Here is a 7739-nt window from a genome sequence, read left to right as displayed (position 1 = left end):
GCCTCCCGCATGCCCACTATACGCCCTCGCTCAAAGTCCGTCAACTGCACATACGGTTCATGTCCACGCTGTCGCGGCATGCTACCAGTGTTAAAGACTGCGATGGAGCTCCGTATGCCACGGCAAACTGGCTGACACTGACGGCGGCGGTGCACAAATGCTGCGCAGCTAGCGCCATTCGACGGCCAACACCGCGGTTCCTGGTGTGTCCGCTGTGCCGTGCGTGTGATCATTGCTTGTACAGCCCTCTCGCAGTGTCCGGAGCAAGTATGGTGGGTCTGACACACCGGTGTCAATGTGTTCTTTTTTCCATTTCCAGGAGTGTAGATTCATACCTAGCCGCCAGTCATCGCACCAACTACAAATTTTGTCAGTCACCTCGCATCCTCCTACTTCGACATCTTATTGTCCACCACAGCATCATCAGCAAGCAACTACAGACTGCTGCCCACCCTGTCCGCCATACCGTTTATCTATGTCCATCGCACTTCCATGGTGCACTCTTGATGATGCCCTTGCCTCTGATGAACGTCCGGCATCGTGGACAATATATTGGATACTATAACTTGATAAGAACCACTCAGACATCTGTGAACCTACTCCATACTCTTGTACCTTCTTTAACAGCCTGCAATGAAGCACCATGTCAAACGCATTGGAAGAAAGGGGAAGAAGTCGATGGGTGTCATGTTAGGAGAATATAGGGGGCGAGACAAAATTTGATGCGCAAATAAACAGCATATGTGACTGTCCTGTGCAGAGGGAGTTGGGCTTTGCATGCAAAATCATCCCTTTGGACAGCTTCCCACAATGCTTACTCTTGACAGCTCCAAATAAACTCGTCAGGAGATTTCGGTAATATGCTTCTGTGACGGTTTGCCCCTTACAAGTACAATCTGTCAGCGTCACACCACTGCAGTCCCAAAAGCACTTAGCATCAGATGATGGTTGGGGCATTGTCTTTCTTGCCCATGGTGAACCCACATGTTTCCCTCTGCTCTGCTTTTTCTCGGGGTTGTGGAGATGCTCTCAACAATCGTCCGTGGTGATTAGGCGGCTGAAGAAGCCTTCTAGGTTGGCCTCACACAGCTGAAACATTTCTGCTGCTACCTCGGTTCGGCAGGCCTCCTCTTCATTCCCGGTTCCTCACAGACAGATGCTCTGCCACTTTGTTCTTTGTCATTCAGACTTGATTGACCACTCTGGAGCGTCTGCAGCTGCTAATGGTGTACCGTTGTCGTACCTTTCCAACAACTCAGCATGGACGTAGGTTGTTGAAGACAGCAACCAGCCACTGTTAATAATGCTATTTATTTAAGTAAATAGCGCTGTAACCGGTTTTGAACTGATAAGTTCATCATCAGACGGCTGCTCACAAAGCTTACAAGATGCAGTTTTGAATTATATACACACCAGCCAGCGTCGACACACAGTTGGGCGGGTCGCGGCTACGGTCAGCGAGCGGTTCGCCCGACTAGTCAGGCTGTGAATCGGCATTGTTACAGAGACTCAGATGGATCAGTCATCAGTGTGCGGGATTGCCAGCTTCCGTCCAGGATTCATCCATGGCAGTCCAGTCGTTTGACTGTGAACGGTGCACACTAAACGGTGAACACTAGGCAACAAAAGCTTCTAGCACTCTGCCGTTGATAGACTGCGCTCGATAGTCAGTCACTTCTGATTTCTTAAAATCTGGTTCTGGCTAGAGTTGTCACTCCTTAAGTCAAAAATGACCGATGTCTTTATTTAATCTCCCTTGTTGTAGCTCAGACCATGGTGGTTCACTGCCTGATTCATTAACTTCACTCCATGGGCAGTATACTTTTCATTTCATTATTTATTTACAAATAACTACTCTGAGTTTCATGCATTAACATATACTCATCACAGCAGTAAAAATGATAACTACTATCTAAGAAATTCTTGCCTCAAGGACTTCCAATCACATTCAGTGACTCACAAAGACAGTTGCCCAGACAATTCGGAAAACATATTTAAACAAAACTGAATTTAAAAGTAGAATTAAGTTCCACTCTTCTAGGAACTTGAAACGTTCTACTGCTTCACTACGTCTTTATTAAGACTTAAAGTAAACCTAACATCTTATGCCTGTAAATTAATGATCATCCCAGCTGTCTGTACAGGAAACATCACCGGTCATCATCATTTTACTTCAAATTTAACAGAAGCAGACATGAGCACTTTTGCCCTGGCAGAGCAATTAGTAAAGCGATCTACACTTAATTGTATTACATATTCACTGATATGCCGACACGTAAACCTTTCTATAACTAACTATTATGGCTTGGAACGCAAAAACAAAGAAAATTGTAATGCAAGCTCTTTCTCTTATTGTGATGACTTAGCAAAAGCTGATACTAATCATGAGGCACGGGAGTACATACTGGGTCCAATACGTTACTGTAGAATGGCGCGAAATGGAGTATTGTGCTAATGAAAGTTTTCTCTCTTCCCTATTGGTTTCTGGACGGTGTCAGTTGAGCAAGGACCCCGCACTGACATCAGTAAAATGTTTGTAGGCTCGTGTCAGAACGTCCTTACGCCGTATCACTTTCACAACGTGTCATTTACCTCACGGTCAAAAACATACGTTTTTCCGGTTTCCTGCAGCACGCTGGTCCGTTACAACGATTTCACACATTTGACGGATCCTACACCATTTGGCAGAGTCATCTCTGAGAGAGAAGGACTACCTTCAGCTATTTGGGGTGTTGGTTTGAATCTGAACTGTATACAGTACTCTGCCTACTAACACTCTTACACAGAAACAAGTTTTGTGGGACATTAACCCTTTCACGACTGGAATTAGTTAAATCAAGTTGGGATCTGCATGACCACCAATGGCCTGGGACGACACAATGGCTGAATTTCAAGACTCAGTTTCACCGCATTCTCCAAGACCTAATGCCTTATAACTATACTTCAAGTAAAATACTACACGCTCAGTGCATTATAGCCCCGTTGAAATAACACGTAGATAAATAGACATTTCTTTAAATATTCCGTAACTCTAGTGCAATATAGCAAGAGGATAATCCTTTCTTTGCTTTATTGAAAAATTTCTTCAGGTTAGTTATGTCCTGAAATTCTTTTTCAGAAACGTTCTCCAGATCTTCAAATAAGTTTGAATGGTCAGCTACGACTTTCTTGATTTTTTAAGGATCATCAAATGGAAAACAGAATTTTGCTACTTTGTTCCCAATAAATCAGACAATGGATGGTTCCGAACTAGAACAAATTCCCACAAGCAGTACCACCTTCTCCTCCCAAGCCATATCAGATGGCTGTAGCGGACCCACCATTTCTCCATTCAGTACTGTAATCTGAGTGATGTACATTAATTTGTCGGGAGGGTACCTTGTTGAATCATGAGCCAACTTGTTAATTATTTCTGCAGGATGAACTCCACCCACTTAGAATGTCGTTCATTGGAACTTATCCAGGCTAATTTTCCTGTCTCTCAGAAACACCATTCTCATGTGTTTCTGGCAACATGCTAGAAACTAGTCCTGTATACTATAATGTTCCGTTATAGCATATAATTGTAGGTGCAATTCAAGATCAATATCAGCAGGAACACCTTCACATCAGGCCAAAAACCTAAACGAAAAGCTGAGAAGTACTAGCTGGAATCTGAAATGATGCTTCTTTACAAAAAGAAAGATCTGCTCAACAAAAAACTTATGAACATATACCTAGAATTAGCTAATCATTTTAACAATTATATCTTGCTTACAATTCTTGATGGCAACGACCTTGCCGCAGTGGATACACCGGTTCCCGTGAGATCACCGAAGTTAAGCGCTGTCGGGCGTGGTCGGCACTTAGATGGGTGACTATCCAGGCCGCCATGCGCTGTTGCCATTTTTCGGGGTGCACTCAGCCTCGTGATGCCAATTGAGGAGCTACTCGACCGAATAGTAGCGGCTTCGGTCAAGAATACCATCATAACGACCGGGAGAGCGGTGTGCTGACCCCACGCCCCTCCTATCCGCATCCTCCACTGAGGATGACACGGCGGTCGGATGGTCCCGGTAGGCCACTCGTGGCCTGAAGACGGAGTGCTTTTTACAATTCTAGATGAAATCACTAGTCCTGTAATTAATGAATATATGAAGATCACTCTTAATCAGTCTCAAAAAACATCAAATTGAAATTGAGTAGCCACACTCAAAAGAATAAATTTTACAACGGAGGCACCAATCAGACATATATCATATCTTCAGATAGAGAAAACAACCTACTCTGAAATATAGTGTACAATCCGAACTAAGCCCCAGAATTATAAAAGCTAATATTGTTGCAACAGAAAATGCTGCAGATGTACCAAAGTTAGGCAGTAACAAAAAGACAGTCATAGCTCGGAGGGCCTTGAAAGCCATTACAATGAACTAAACAAACGGGAAGCAAGTTATAATGCTCACCAAGAGGACAGAAAAACACTCAAAGATATAAAAAGAAAGCTAAGTAACCATAAAGCCATAATCATCCAGGTAGGCAAAGGCAACATTACATGTGTATTGAAAGAAGAGGAGTACATTCGGAAAACATTGGATTTCTTTACTGAAAATGGGATCACTGGAATACAAAAGCCTTCACAAAAGTGTTTGAGAGAAAACTCAAATCGTTATTTAAAAACACACATTTCCTGCTAACTGACCACGAGAAAAAACATAGCACTATTGTGTATCCTCAAGCACCAGAGTTAAGATCGCAACTGAAGATACACAAAGAGGGTTGGTCTATTTGCCTGACCGTGAACTCAATAAACAGCCCAGGGTATAAAATCACAAACCATCTTAACCAGACTCTCACCAAGACATATACATACACTAACAACCACACAATAAAAAACAGTCAGCAGCTAATAAAAGAAATCAAAAGCATAAACATCCCATATTCAGTCCATCTAGTATCATTTGACATCACAAACCTATAAACAAATAAATCCATCCCAGAAACACTCAAAGTTATTAGATCAAATCTCATAAAACACCAAAAACTATGAATTCCAGAAATTATTGAATTCATGGACCTTCTTTAACAAACACTAAAATACAACTATTTTACATTTAATAATAAAATATACATGCAAAATAGAAGTCTTGCATTGGGTTCAAGTATATCAGGCACAACGGTCAACGTATACAGGGTTATTACAAATGATTGAAGCGATTTCACAGCTCTACAATAACTTTATTATTTGAGATATTTTCAAAATGCTTTGCACACACATACAAAAACTCAAAAAGTTTTTTTAGGCATTCACAAATGTGCGATATGTGCCCCTTTAGTGATTTGGCAGACATCAAGCCGCTAATCAAGTTCCTCCCACACTCGGCGCAGCATGTCCCCATCAATGAGTTCGAAAGCATCGTTGATGCGAGCTCGCAGTTCTGGCACGTTTCTTGATAGAGGAGGTTTAAACACTGAATCTTTCACATAACCCCACAGAAAGAAATCGCATGGGGTTAAGTCGGGAGAGCGTGGAGGCCATGACATGAATTGCTGATCATGATTTCCACCACGACCGATCCATCGGTTTTCCAATCTCCTGTTTAAGAAATGCCTAACATCATGATGGAAGTGCGGTGGAGCACCATCCTGTTGAAAGATGAAGTCGGCGCTGTCGGTCTCCACTTGTGGCATGAGCCAATTCTCCGCGGGCTACGCGAGAAACTTGCTCGCACGCGTTCAACCGTTTCTTCGCTCACTGTAGGCTGACCCGTTGATTTCCCCTTACAGAGGCATCCAGAAGCTTTAAACTGCGCATACCATCGCCGAATGGAGTTAGCAGTTGGTGGATCTTTGTTGAACTTCGTCCTGAAGTGTCGTTGCACTGTTATGACTGACTGACGGGAGTGCATTTCAAGCACGACATACGCTTTCTCGGCTCCTGTCGCCATTTTGTCTCACTGCTCTCTCGAGCGCTCTGATGGCAGAAACCTGAAGTGCGGCTTCAGCCGAACAAAACTTTATGAGTTTTTCTACGTATCTGTAGTGTGTCGTGACCATATGTCAATGAATGGATCTACAGTGAATTTATGAAATCGCTTCAATCATTTGTAATAGCCCTGTATATTAACCACCTTGATCAAAATCCTCTTACCATAAAATCAAGCTTCATGGATAAAATTATTTAGTAGAAATGTTATGCTGATGATACATTGGTCCTGGTTGATGATGACACAAATCACTGAATGTTCTTGTCTAGAAGAACTGCTGGAAGGAACAGACTTAATTGCTAAAGCCATAAAAGAGAAAGTTTACAGAAAAAAATTGGATGTATTTTGAAATTCAAGAGCATCCCTCCGTTGTATCTGTCAAATTACTGGCTGGAGAAAGAATTAGAAGAGTCCACCGTAGATTTAGGTTATAAGATAAACATTGAGGTGGATGTTATTAAAACCACACCAGACAATAATAAACAAAGAATGGTTTTCTGTGTGTATATGTAAAAGCTGATGAAAATTCTGTACAAGAATGTTTGTTTTCAGATTCTCTCTACCCTGCCATGAAATACAAAAAAGACTTCTGTTTTGATAAGCTACGTGTATAGGAGGTGGGTAGTTAGATGATCTTGAAAACTAGCTGTGGCTAGGTAACTGAAGGCAAGGCAATCCTCGTTTCTAACGTACATGACCACTCGTTTGCAAGAGTCCTAAACATATAATTCTGTTATGGAAATTCCAAAGGACGTGCAAGAAGGAGAGGGGTTGCGTTCACTCAGGAAGATGTGCAGTATTATAATAATAGAATTATGCTAGAAATAAGCGATAAAATTAAAATCACCGATTGCTTGCATGTAGAACTGCTGGAAGGTACAGAACTAACAGTTAAAACCATAAAAGAGATAATTTACAGGAAACAAATTAGAATTTTTTTGAAATTCGAGAACATTCCTCCTTTGTATCTGACAAATTACTAGATGGAGAAAGAATTGGAAGAGTCCAATGTAGATTTAAATTAGTAGATAAAAATTAAGGCAGATTTTCTTAAAACTACACCAAACAAAATTAAGAAATAATCGTTTCTTGTGTGTAAATGTATATGTAGAAGCTAATAAAAATGTTATGCGGGAATATTTATTTTGATATTCTTTCCACTCTGCCGAAATATACAAATAGAGTCTCCTATTAACGATGATCTGCATGTATGGAGGACGTTATTTGTATGAGTTTGAAAAGTAGGTGAAACTAGGTAGTTGAAGGCAAGGCAACTCTCTTTACTTACCTATATGAATTTAAATAGCACAAGTGCCTGGATGCTTCCCTGGTGACCTTGATCAATTCCTAGTGGTCCTCAGGGGACAAGAAGTGGAGAAAGCAAGGAGCCCAAGTTTGTAACCCTACACCGGATGTGTGACATCACACCGGATGTGATAAGATGGTTATCTGTGCTTCGATTCCCACAGGATAACTACTATTTATCAGCTGTGGCGTGCCGTATCGCAAGCCAGTATTGATACCATGGCTGCGGGCTACCAAGAGTCTGCTACTTTTCTCGACGTGCATCAATGTGTTTGGGGAAGTATCGTCACTGGCCACGATGCGACTTTACGCACCGTAAGTGGTGCATCGTCCCATATTTAACTGTCCTCTTACCCGCCTCCTTAACTACTGACCAGTCATTATATGACGTTTTTATTGTTCGATACTACCATTACTGGTGCCAATATTGTTAATGTTACTAGTTGTTTTATCTACGAAAACTGAATG

At 41.8% G+C, this 7739-nt stretch overlaps 1 pseudogene; it reads left to right on the top strand.

Moving 5' to 3' along the window:
* Positions 1-3767: 3767 nt before the first annotated feature.
* LOC126186150 (5S ribosomal RNA) lies at positions 3768-3885 on the top strand (annotated as a pseudogene).
* Positions 3886-7739: the final 3854 nt, after the last annotated feature.

Source organism: Schistocerca cancellata, chromosome 4 (assembly GCF_023864275.1).
Source record: "Schistocerca cancellata isolate TAMUIC-IGC-003103 chromosome 4, iqSchCanc2.1, whole genome shotgun sequence".
Lineage (NCBI taxonomy): Eukaryota > Metazoa > Arthropoda > Insecta > Orthoptera > Acrididae > Schistocerca > Schistocerca cancellata.
The sequence above is the reverse complement of the archived record's forward strand: the minus strand, read 5'-3'. Positions and strand labels throughout refer to the sequence as shown.